Genomic DNA, 13092 nt, shown 5'->3' with positions numbered 1-13092 from the left:
CCTGGTGGCTCCCTGAGGCCCCGGCCCCCCAGCTTGTAGGCCCCCAGGCTGTTTCCGGTGGCTTTTCCATCCAAGGGCCTGTCTGGCTCAGGCCGGGCACTTTCCTACAGTCTCTCAAGGGTCCACCAGCCCCAGCCAAGCAGCAGCTGGCCTCGCGGGCCCAGGACGTCCTGAGAGCAGCCCAGGCCGGCGCTGGGGGCACCAGCCCCGGGGTGCAGCTCGGCCTCTCCCAGCCCCGCCCCGCCCAGCCCAGCACAAGTGGAGCCAATCGCAGATCACGTTGTGGTTCATACCAGGTGGTCCCAGCCAGGGTCCAGGTGGCCGCTGACCTTGGCCTGCAGCTCTGCAGAGGCCCAGAACCAACACACCCGTGGCGGCTTCAGACCATGCCAGAGCCCCACTGACCCCTCCGCAGATGCCACACTCAGAGGGCGGACTGCAGGCCCCGTGAAAGCGAATCCTGCTGCGGGCCGACCCTGCAGGCAGCTCCTCCCTGTGGTCACGCGGGTGCTCCCAGCCCAGCGGCCTGAGGGTCAGCTCTCCCGCTGCCATGGCAACAGCGATGGAGGCTCGACTGGCACGGGAGGGCACCCCCTCCACACGGGACCCTCCTGGAGCGCCCGGCTCAGGTGACCCGTGAGACTGCGCCCCTGGGCCCACAGGACGCCTGCTACCCAAGGCCACCCTACCAAGATCAGGAGATGGAGCAGCTCTATCTAATACACAGAAACAAACACAGGGAGACAGCCAAAATGAGGAGACAAAGAAACAGGTCCCAAATGAAAGAACAGAACAAAAGTCCAGAGAAAGAACTAAAAGAAAGGAGACGAGCAATCCACCAGATAGAGTTCTTACAAGGAGGCTCCGTGAACATAGGGGAAGAGGAGAGGAACTTAGGACTTCAACGGAGACAGGAAAGATAGAAATGGACATAGGAAACTTAGAAAGAACCCAGTCAGTTATGAAGACAATTACTGAAATGAAGAATGTACTACAGGGAATCAACAGTCGTGTAGATGAACCAGAGAGTCGCATCAGCAATTTAGACAGGGAAGCAGAAAATAACCACTCAGAACAGCAAAAAGAAAAAAAATTAAAATTAAAAAGTGAGGACAGTTTCGGGGGCCTCCAGGACAACACCAAGCTCACCCGCAACTTGGCATCATGGGGAGGCTGGATGAGCGGGGAAAGGGGGGTTGAAAACCTATTTGACGACCATGGCAGTTCAATTCCCCATCGAAGTTTTAACTGCTTTATTTACTTATATCAGAACCGACGTCCTCTTCAGTGCGTTGTCATGTGTTGTTGTCGTGTGTGTTTCTGTTTTGGATACTGAAGTTGTCCCGGGCTTGGCCAGTTGGAGCCTCTCTGAGTTGGCTCAGCTGTGCTCTCCACATGTCTCTCTCCTTCTCTGCACACTGTTATTTTGCAGCTCAGAAAACGTATCAGGCTCATCTTGTACTTTCCTTGCCCCAGCCACTGAATCAATCATTTCTCCAAAGCCTGCTGGTTCCAATTTAATGGAACATGAAATTTAGAATCAAGATCTGGATGTTAAGTAGACTCATTCTATTGGGGTGTTGGTTTTCCCAGGCCCTCTGTGGAAAGAACTGGGGATAAATGTATGTACACACACACACACACACATTTACAACTACATTTCTGTACATGCATATTTATATATTTTGCTAGCCTATGTTATATATACAATCATACATTATGCAACAAATACGCGTATGCATATATGTAATGAGTTCATGCATGTACCCCCGATTCCAATCATAGAGATTATTCTACTTCTGAGTTGTTTTAGAGCCAGCTTTTACTGGCTCCCAACTGTAAAATTTTCAGAAATTTTACAAGCTGGTGGCTTGAAATTGGCCATGGCGGGAATCTTTACACCATGGAAATCGACAAACACTCCCCCCTATAAATCTGGTTCACATATCTGCAACTGAAACTAATCTTGCTTCTGAACGCCGGACCCAGTTTTCCTGCTAGATACCTGCCTCCTCACTGATACCACCCCATGAGCCCCGCTCCCGGAGACGACAACCTGGTCCTCCTTCCCCTAATCCCAGCCCTGTTCCTGATGCTCTTCTTACTGCAGCTAAGAAAGCAGCTCCCCCTGTCGCCCACACGAGGAACAGAAGAATCATTTTTATTCACCTGACCTTCCCACATCGAGTTGTTCTGTTGTGAAGTGTTTCTTATGCACCCTCTTCTTTTTAACTCCCTGCTATCACTGGTACAGCCTTATTTTAGCCTTTTTCTTTTCTTGTTGCCTGGTCAGTTGAATTCATAAATGTCTCACCTTGAACGAATGATCATGTATGATATTGTAATACCTCTGACTCTTCTGAAACGTGTGGAACGTGGAAATGATCAGCACAGAGTGGTTCTGGCTGTAGAAATTCTGATCAACTGTGACCGGAACAGTTTCTGATGTCACACAGCAGCTGGAGAGTGTCCTCGGGTTGGCAGAGCCGCCCAAGGCTGGCGTGAAGCGAGCCTTTTCTGTCTGTTTATTCTGCCATTGTCCCTGCACGGTGGCCTTTTCCCTGACGATCGTCATCCTCTGGTCACCCAAACGGCTGCCAGGGGACCAAACAATGCATTTCACACCCAGCATTCAGCGCAAGGAGATAGACAAGGTGTGCCATGAGAACGGTCTTCCACTTCGTCTTCAGGCAGCACGGCCGTTCCCAGACCTCTCCCAGCCGTCTCCGCCCAGCCTGGTTCCCAGACTCTTACCGGAACCCACCTTCCCGAGGGTGAAGTCTTACTTAGCCAAAGTTGTTGGACTTTGTTAAAAAAAAAAATTATAATTATATATATAATTTTTTTTTTTTTTTTTAGTTTGAAAGTTATGCCAACTCTTCTGTCTTTCTGCTGGGTGAATGCTATGTGGACAGTATCCCAAACCACACTTGTTCTTTGTAAACTTGTTCACCTCTCTACGGGGGGCCCATCTCCACCAAGATGGCAGAACACGTACTTAGTAACTCAATGCGCTTTCGCAGATAGAAGTCCCTGCCCTGGAGGAGCTTACGTTCTGGTGGGACGCATCTCTGCTTCAAAGGAGGAAATCTAAATCTCATCAGAAAAGATCAGGTCTTTCCAGAATTACCTCCACTTACTTCCTGGCCCTCTGCTTGACTCTTTCAAAAACAGGAGTTGGGTGTTGATTTCTGGTGTGTTTTGACTCTGACCTAAATTATATTTTTCCTGGCTAATATTTCTTAGTTTGTGAAACGAACTTGGGCTTCTTCCTACTTTTAAGTACTAACATTCCCAATGCTATTTTTGCATATTTTTGTCATTTTGCTCCATTGTGGTGTTGAGAATTCTCTAGTCTTGCACACTGACCAGCACCCTTCCTTCGGTTTAGTGTGTCCCATTTGAAAAGAAAAAAACTTATACTTTAAATGGAAACTTTTGCTATACAAATGGTTTTGGAAAAGTGCCACAGGAATGTTTTTAGATTGTATAGGACTTGGCAATGAAAATAATTGGTCGAAGAATGACATTAAAAAATAATCCTTGGATTTTGACACCTTATAGAAGTAAAGGGGAATGTTATTGTATCACTCTCCATAATATGGTTTTCTTAAAGGGGTATAGTACATGTTTACATAATAACTTATTCGGAATGTCTATTTTAAAAGGACATTTTATCGGTTTGGATGCTTTGGAACAGCATGAAATAGAAAACACAGACCGTCTTAGGTCCTTTGGGCTGTTACAACAAAACACCGCAGATTGGATGGGGGTTTATAAACACCGAGAATTTATTTCTCACATCCTGGAATTTCAGGATCAAGGTGCCAGCATGGACAGGCCTCGGTGAGGATCCTTGTCTAGGCTGCAGACCGACAGCTGCTGGCTGGGGCCCTACATGGTGGAAGGGGAGAGGGGGGGTCTCTGGGGCCTTCTATGGAGACACTAATCCCATTCATGGGGGCCCCTCCCTCATGACCTAAGCACCTAATCATGATCTCATCTAATATCATCGCATTGGGCATTAGGATTTTTACATATGAATTTGATGAGGGAGGCACAAATATTTGGCCTACCGCAGACTATTTTAACTTTTGGTTAATATTTTAATCTGTGTCTCTCCTAACTTTCCAAGTCTGCTCTTATGGACCCCATTGGAAGGCCAAGATGGAGGCCATTTTGAAAGCAAGAACAAAAGACCTGAGTGATTTGTACTATTCAACTACTTAACAACTGCCTGGGAGGTTCTTACTGCTCTTTGGTTGGCTTAGCAATGCCACCCCGTTGGTCCAGAGGAAATTAGTGTAGCTAGGATTGTATTGTCCTGACCATACATCTCAATAGCGTCTAAGAGCAAAAGACAAGTAAAATATATACAAAGGAAACTTCGTGTCATTAAAAATCTTAGGCATAATTGTAATCAAAGTTTAGTAGACAACTTCCAACTCCCAGATGTAATTATCTGTCTCCACCTGTGTCTCCTTTAACCTGATTCTATGACCTCCGTTGGTTTGTAATGCGATCCAGTTTTGTGGCGTTTGAATCCCCACGGATCAGTACAAAGAAGCTTTTCAGGGTGCTGGCCGGAAGTAGTTTTCACGAGGGCAACCCTAGACGAGAAGCTGAGTTCTGCAGGAGAACCATGCCAGGACAAGTCCCAATCCACTCGTCACGCCAGCCTCACTAAATCCCACTTGGCCACCCACCCAGGTGGACATTGTTCTGACACAGAAGTCATTTGCAGAGGCCCCTCTAAAAAATTACTTGTCAAAATGCAGTTCTACAAATCCTCGAAAATAGCTAATAAAGCAGCAAATAAGGACAAGGAACTTGTATGGCACATTACTAAAGAAATAGAATTCTACTTTTATTTATTTTTTAATTCTTCTTTTAAATTAGTCTCTCTTGCCAGTACATGGAAATGCTTGGAATTTTAAGTAAATCATCCTTAAGATCCCCTAACAATTCTGTGCAGATGGAGGGCCACGTGGGTGGATGCCTTGCACGCATGAGGATGAGATCCAGATGATGGGGATGCAGAAAGGGTCGTTTGCAACATGCTAGAGGACAACGTGGAAAACATCAAACACCATGAGTGTAAGCAGTGGAGATAACTGTCCTAAACCCTAAAACGACGCACGGATTCAAAGATGTCAAAACCCATGGTATCTTCGTTTAGTCTTTCTCTGGTCTACAAATATTTGTATTTTCTGTCAGGAAGAGATGAGCTTGATATATAAATAAATTTATGCAAGCATGCTTGCTAATAAACACACATAGTATGCAATATATATTATATATATTACATACATTGTATATATGTGTGCATATATTTGTGTGTGTATTTTTTAAGGACATATCTCACTAGTAGAGGATAGAAAATGTTCATTATTACATCTTTATTTTTCTAAATTTTTAAAAAATAATACCACCCAAACTAGAAAACATAAAAATAAAAAGGATCATGGGAAAACACTCTCTGGGGAAGTATAATCAGACTGACGTTTCGTCGGCACCAATTTCTTTACAGACTCTTTGGCATTTCTTGACAGGTTTGGCGTACCTCCTTTACATGGTGAACGTCAATATCCCCTGCAACTACATGTATGTTCTCGTAAGGGTAAAGTCTATGCCAAACATCTACCAGTGTTACTTGTAATTATTTCTTAGGTGCAGATACAGCTGTCTTATTTTCACTAAATACTAAGCTGTTTGAGAAATAGAGCCCTTTTCCCCTTTGTTCTCCAAAACACACGCACACAGAATACCTAGTACAGAATTTTCACTATAGACTCTGTCCATATATATGTAATTAAAATTACATGTTTCTACTGCAGTTTTTTCCCCCATAAAACTGACTGCCTGATTTCAGGAAACAAAGTTTACCCTTGAGATTCTAAATTTTAACTTCTTAGCTATCATAAGGTGTTTGTTTCAGAAACAAACACTTTTCCTTATACATAAACAAGTATCACCTCTATTACCCAAAGCCTGGGGGTTTTCAGCAGATATTTATTACCTAGATTTGGATAAAGTGGTATTCTTTACTCCAAATGACCCAGCTCTTCTATAAATTAACAGTAATGCCCAGGCTCAGAGAGCCTCACTATAATTTATTTACACACACACACACACACTTTTTAAAAAGCAGTAACATGAAATTGGACCCTTACATTACATTGTATACAAAAACTAACTCAAATGGATCAAATACCTAAACACAAGAGCTAAACTATGAAACTCTTAGACAAAAACATAGGGGAAAGCTTCCTAACATGGGATTTGGAAATGATTTCTTGGATATGATACCAAAAGCACAGACAACAAAAGTAAATATAAATTGGACTATATCAAAATAAAAACACTTCTGTACATCAGAGGAGACTCAACATAGTGAAAGGCAACAACCTACACAATGGGAGAAAATACTTGCAAACCAAGTATCTGATAGGTGGGTTGGCATCCAGACTATATAAAGAATAGCAACTCAACATCAACAACAAGATTAAAAAATGGACAAAGGATTTGAGTAGACGTTTCTCCAAAGATATATAAATGGCCAACAAGAATATGAAAAGATGTTCAAATTCACTAGTCCTTAGGGATTTGCACATCAAAGCCACAATGAGCAAGGGGACTCACACTCATTAGGTTGGCTACTAAAAAAAAAAGGAGGTGCCCGGCTGGTGTGGCTCCATGGTTGGGCATCGATTGACCCATGCACCAAGAGGTCACTGGTTCGATTCCCGGTCAGGGCACGTGCCCAGGTTGGAGGCCAAGTCCCCAGTGGGGGGCGTGCAGGAGGCAGCCAGTCGATGGTCTCTCTCATCAATGTTTTCATCTCTCTCTTCCTCTCCCTTCCTCTGTCTCTAAAAATCAATAAGGAAAAAAAAAAATGTTTTTAAAAAGCACGTTTTGTCAAGGATGTGGAGAAATTGGAACCTGTGCACTGTTGGTGCAAGTAAAAATTGGTGCAGCTGGAATGGAATACAGTAGGACAGTTCCTCAGGAAATTAGAAATAAAATTACTTTATGATCCAGCAATATATGCCTTCTGGGTATATATCCAAACAAATGGAAAGGAGAGTCTCAAAGAGATATTTGTACATCTGTGTTGATAGCATTATTCACAATAGCCAGAAGGAGAAGCGGCCCAAGTGTCCACTGATGAATAAATAAACAAACAAAATGTGGGGTGTATGTCAAGGGACTATTATTCAGCTTTGACAAGGAAGGACATTCTGACATTTTGAAATGGATTTGGTTCCTTTGTACAACAGAACATTTGATGACTGAGCTGGTGTATCTATCACTTAGGAACATTTACTGAGTGTACATTGTGGAGTCCCTGAGAGAAGTTATATTTGCCCATGGATAATGTCTATACAGCCTGTAGGATGAGAGTTATATCACTTTGCAAAATGCTTAAGATCACTCATTTCTTTATCTTTGTATTTGATGAGAATAAGAATGTGACAAAGATCAGAGACACTCAAAATGATTTTTATAAAGTATTAAATTTTCACACCGGTTTGCTATGTAGTTCTTACCTAATGCAATATGAGATCTATCATTTGTGTATATCATAATCCATTTTGACCAAGATGTCCTGAGGAAAAGAAAATATTAATTTAATTAAAATGTTACTGGGGCTTGACTTGGAACATATGGTTCTCAATGACTGACAAGATACTTTGCAGCAGTGCAAATAACCACACCATTAAACCACACAAGCCGATGTATGTGCTCACAGCGACATCTGTAAGCAAAAACGTAAGCCTCCGAAGCATAAAGGTGACATTCTTGAAACAGAAAACTTCTTTCACTGAGAACATACACATTCTAAAGTTATACTGAGGCATCTTTGATTACTACCAGACCGCGCTGAATGAAAAAACGAGGTTGTCAAGCCAAGCCTTTGTTTACAGAACATAATCTAATTACCTAAGGATCAGTGTGGGAAAACAGGCCAGGATCTGACTTGACATAAACACGCTTTCAATATTTCAGACCATCTATTTGACGTTCAGCCTTGGAGAGAGGGACAGGACCACAGGCGTGTGTGCATGGTGGTACAGAAATCAGGTTCCCCATTTCCACTGTGTACGTGCGCACACACGGGGCCTTCAGAAAGAGAACTCCCTACGTAGTTTGCTGAGACATATTCATTATGTATGTGAGTCCTAAATCCAAGCATAGCCTTGGCATCAGGACGGGTGCTCATCGCCAGTACAGAGACGAAGTGCACCAGGCTTGTTTTATACACGAGTTGCCAGCAATTTAAAAAGTTCCTGTCTACCTTGGGCACATTTGTGTAGGAGCCAAAAGAATTGTGGAGCTCCATGATCGGGGAACGGACCAAAGGCATAGCTTGAAGGGTCGACATTTATTTGTAGTTCCAACAATATTGTTCTCATTATAGTGAGCTTAAATAAGCATTAGCAGTCTTTGTATCAAAGAAATTAGTCCTTGTGTGAATGGCCTATAAATAAAATTGTTATACAGTGGAATAATAGGAGCATGTAATGAAACTTGATTTCCAGCCAAACAAACATATGGACATTAAAAATTAAAAAAAGGAAAATGTGAACTACATGGATCCCATGTGGGATGATTTAAGTCATCCACTAACATGTGTGTCTGGATTCTATCCCTTTAAGAGCACAGGATTCTTTCAGGCAGGGGACTGCTCTTACTGTCTAGGGGTGTTGGATGTGAGAAGATGTGGTTTCCTGTGGGGAGAAATAGGGGTGAAGCAAAGATTTCAACAGTTGCCACGGTTTCATCCAACACATTTCATTGGCTAATGGGATACGAAGATGCACGGCGTAGGCAGCTTTAGCAATTAGCATCCGCTGTTATCTCAAAGCAAGTAATGGTACCTCTGTTTCGTATGAAGAGTTATCTTACAAATACCTGCAAGGTTTTTGTTGTATACATCAGACCTCGTGTTAATTGCATACATTCACTTGTAGTTTCAGACACTCATTCAGTCAAAACCTTCATCGAACGTCTATGAATGAAACAATCTTCTGATTAAAAAAAAAATATATAAGTATCACCTTATGTATCTCTACCAAAATGGTCCCTTCATTCATGTGATCCTAGAAACTATACTTTTCAAATCCTCCAAAGCTCCCCTAGTCTTCTGTGACAGTGTAAAGTACCAAAACGATGGCAGAATTAGAGTTGAATAATCTACTTGAACTTTTTAATGAATTTTTAAATCACTGAAATGCCAGTTGAATATAAGAGAAAGCATTTTTCAGGTGTTTGATTGTTGCTGTCCTCACTCCTGAACCTGGGTTCATGGAAAATACTAAATAGAAAGCAACGCTGTTAACTGAGTGTTTGATACAGAGGGCATCAATGGCCAGAGCAACATAAAAACGGAGCGCAAATGGATAGGCCCACTACGAAAGTCCTGCTACTCACCGAGGTCGAGGACATTTTGATGAGACCCTGTACTGAATAAATCAACAGAAGAAAATACAGATTGTATGAACTACAGATTTCAATGTTTAAATTTTCAGTGCAACATGAAAATTACCACCCCACCCCCCGACGTAACATTGATTTGGGAATCACATTGACCCAAGGACGTCTCCTGACAATGACTCAGCCCCTGTGTGTGGGAGACAGAAAGTGGCAGGGACAAAATCCCAACAGCCACCAAATACTTCATCAACACACGGTATTGGGTAACGGGACACTAAGCTCCACAGTATTCATCGGCAGTGTCAATAACGATAACAAATGGCACTGTCTCAGAGCAGTGACGATGTCTCCCCTTTGTCTAAAAAGTCTTATGAGTTCTCTTACTGTTGGGTCCAGTTCGAATATTAACTTTCCACTAGTTTTAGCTACATCTTCTCTCTTCCCTTTGTCTGGCTTTCATCTTTTTTTTCCAGATTTCGTCTTGGACTTCTCTTCCTCCGGGAGGTGTTTTAGCAGCATCAAGACTGAGCTGGGCTTCCCCTGAGTGTTCCCATGGCACCCAGTACTTCCTTTTCCGTTTTACTTCCATTTCCTTGTATAATATTCCGTCCGCCTGCCTCGCCTTCCCTTCCCCGATGTGTTCTCCCCAGTGTACGCTCTGTGAGGGCAGAACCCCCTCACTGGCCTCCTTCTCCCCAGCATCGAGCTCCGTCCCTGCCCCATAAAAGTTGCCCAGCATATATTTACTGAATGAATGAAATGGAGTGCATGCAAAAAATGAATGAATAAATCTACATCAGAGAATCTGTAGGCCTGACCTCGAGACCTTGCCATGAACAGTGTGTATGGCTCCTGGCAAATGACTCGCCTCTCTCTGCCCCTGTTTCCTCAAGTTCCAAATGAGAGGTGTGGGCGAGATGATGTCTGAAGACATTACAGATCCCAGGGTGTGTGTTTCTGTGACGAGCCCTTCAGAGTAACCCTTCCTTGGCGGATCCATCGTTTGCCTGAGGGGTGTTCTTCTGAACTTCAAATAACATCTTGAGGGAGAATTACCTCTATGAGCACATTCGAACTGAATAACCCAAAACACAGAGCACTCGTTTAGCCCTGAAGTCAAGGTCTGGAACTGTTGCCGACTTTGTATGTACTGTCTGCTCTACCATGTCCAAACCATCACAGAAAATAAAAAAATAAAATAAAAAAGATAACAAAATAAAATGGGACCCTATTTTACCTATACCAGCACAGATAATAATATGAATGTTATCTCATTTGATAACCTTATCAGCCATTTTAGAAATAAGCTTAATACAAAAGAAGGCAATCGGACTATGAAGATGAACATATAACCTTATTACCATTATTTAGATAAATATATTTTGGCCACTGTCTGTATGAATTCAACCAGAAATTAATTAAAGAAGAGAAAGAATATGGCAGATGTCATCTTGAGTATAGAGGGAATGATCTCGAGAGGGTATTAACATTGATGGGGGTCTGTCCCAGAAAATTTGTACATCAGGATAAATTACTGTAATTATCATTTGATTTGTCTGTCTTTTTTTTTTCTTTATTGATTTTAGAGAGAGAGGAAGAGAGAAAGATAGAAACATCGATAAGAGAGAACATCGATTGGCCGCCTCCTGCACACCCCCCACTGGGGATCAGACCCACACCCTGGGCATGTGCCCTGACCGGGAATCAAACCAATGACCTGTTGGTGTGGGGGTTGATGCTGTACCAGTGAGCCACGCTGGCCAGCTTATTTGTCTGTCTTCACCGTTCTGTCGCTGGCCTAGCCCGGGAGCCTGCTGGGTAATACCAGTTAGCCTTCGCTCAGAGTTTGCTATGTGCCAGGCACTGTGACCGGAAACGTATTCCTTCCAGCCTGCAGGGCGGGGGATTCTAAATACACGGAGTTGCTGAGGTTTGGTGTTGCCCCAGCTCCCCTGCTCTGACCGCGTCGCCAGTGCAGTTCCTGGAACACGGGACGCGCACAGTTTGTTTGTTGAACTAACAAAAGAGTAAATAGATGACAAGATGGGATTCCAGAAGCAGCTGGGGGGGCTGGGGATGTGAAGATGGCTCAGGGAGCCGGTCCCGATGGCCTTGGACGTTCCTGTAGGAAGAAGTGCTGTCTTGGGGGAGAGAGAAAGGATTTTTGTCTCCGAGTGTTTGTGACTTTCAGTATGTGTTGGTGACTTGCAATGTGTGTGCGTGTGGTGTGTGTGTTTTCTTGTGTTAGCACATATAATAGTTTTAAAACAATAAAGTCTAAACTTGAAAGTGAGATTTAGGTATTATATTCCAATTTATAGCCAAACTAAATGTGACAGAATATAAACTCCTGACATGAAAGGATTATAATGGAGATCTTGGCAGTTCCTCAAGTATGCTTCTAGAATACATCATAATATTTTAACTCTTTACATCTAGGCCTGGAGTCAAGAGAAATTACAGCACTTTTCCCTGCAGGCATTTAATCCAATCACCGTGGCTGAGTGTGTTCGCCTGCTCATTTCTATGTGATCATCGGACTTTTCCCTAGTCAGACAGTAATCAATAGATTTACAAAAGATCATTAAGGTGCACATTAGCTGGGCCAAATAAAGGATCCCCGTATTTCCACTCCCATTAAACACTTGTCTAACAGTGATTCCAAACTGCAAAAGACAATGGGATGCCGTGTGAAATCCAAGGCGTTACTGGAAGTCAATAAGGCCGGTTAGAAAACCAGCCCCTGAAGACTGGGAATTAACGATCAGGTCACCGTGGCGATGACACAGTGTGGGCGGGGCGGGGGCTGCAGGTAGGGCCTGTGCCCCGGAAGAACATGCCCCGTAAGACATATGCAGGAAGGCGCAGGGAGGCTCCAGCTCCTGAAGGAAAACCAGGCGGACGGTGATGAGCAGAGGGGGTCTGGTCAGACACCGGCCTGGTGGGAGGACAGCTCCGGTTGCTCTGCTCCTGCTGTCGGTAAGCACTTTAGTCCAGGCCCCAACAGTCCCCACGTGGAGCGGGAGTCTGCCTGTGGACCACAGGGTGGAGGAAGAGGCCCTATCAGGAGAGGCCGCAGCGCAGCATCAACAGCTCTGTCCGTGAGCACTGCGCCCAAGGGGAGTCTCCACCTGGAAACATGTCCCTGAGACCCAGTTTCCATTGTGCCTGCAATTCCGTAGGCAGAGACCATGGTAGCAACCGTGATACAGGTCGCAAGAGGCCTGTTGGCCATCAGTTTATTATTTGTTCATTCAGTCAGTCACTCAGGTTATGATCTTTTGAGAGAGCTCATCTTCAGTATACGTTTTCAGAATTCCGGGGTCCAAAGGGGAAATCAAGTTACAACTGGGAAGCATCTGAACATGCTGGGTAGGGGGACGAGCATCTCAGGACGTTTAGAGGCTCACCCACTGGGGTTCCAAAGGAATTTCATCCATTCCCATCTACAGCTGCCAACGGCGTTTCAACCCTACCCAGGCATTGGGGTGACAGTGATCACTGGGGAGCACAGTTTCAGATTTTAATGATTCCGAACTTACATTTTCATGGCACTTTAACTTAGAGCAAGGACATTTTACTGTAGTTATTCCCTGCAGATCTGGTGACAAAAGGGACGCTAATCAAATCCGAGACATCTCTAGGCTCCCTCTG

Source organism: Molossus molossus, unplaced genomic scaffold (genome assembly GCF_014108415.1).
Source record: "Molossus molossus isolate mMolMol1 unplaced genomic scaffold, mMolMol1.p scaffold_m16_p_23, whole genome shotgun sequence".
Lineage (NCBI taxonomy): Eukaryota > Metazoa > Chordata > Mammalia > Chiroptera > Molossidae > Molossus > Molossus molossus.
This window is presented reverse-complemented; position numbering follows the sequence as displayed.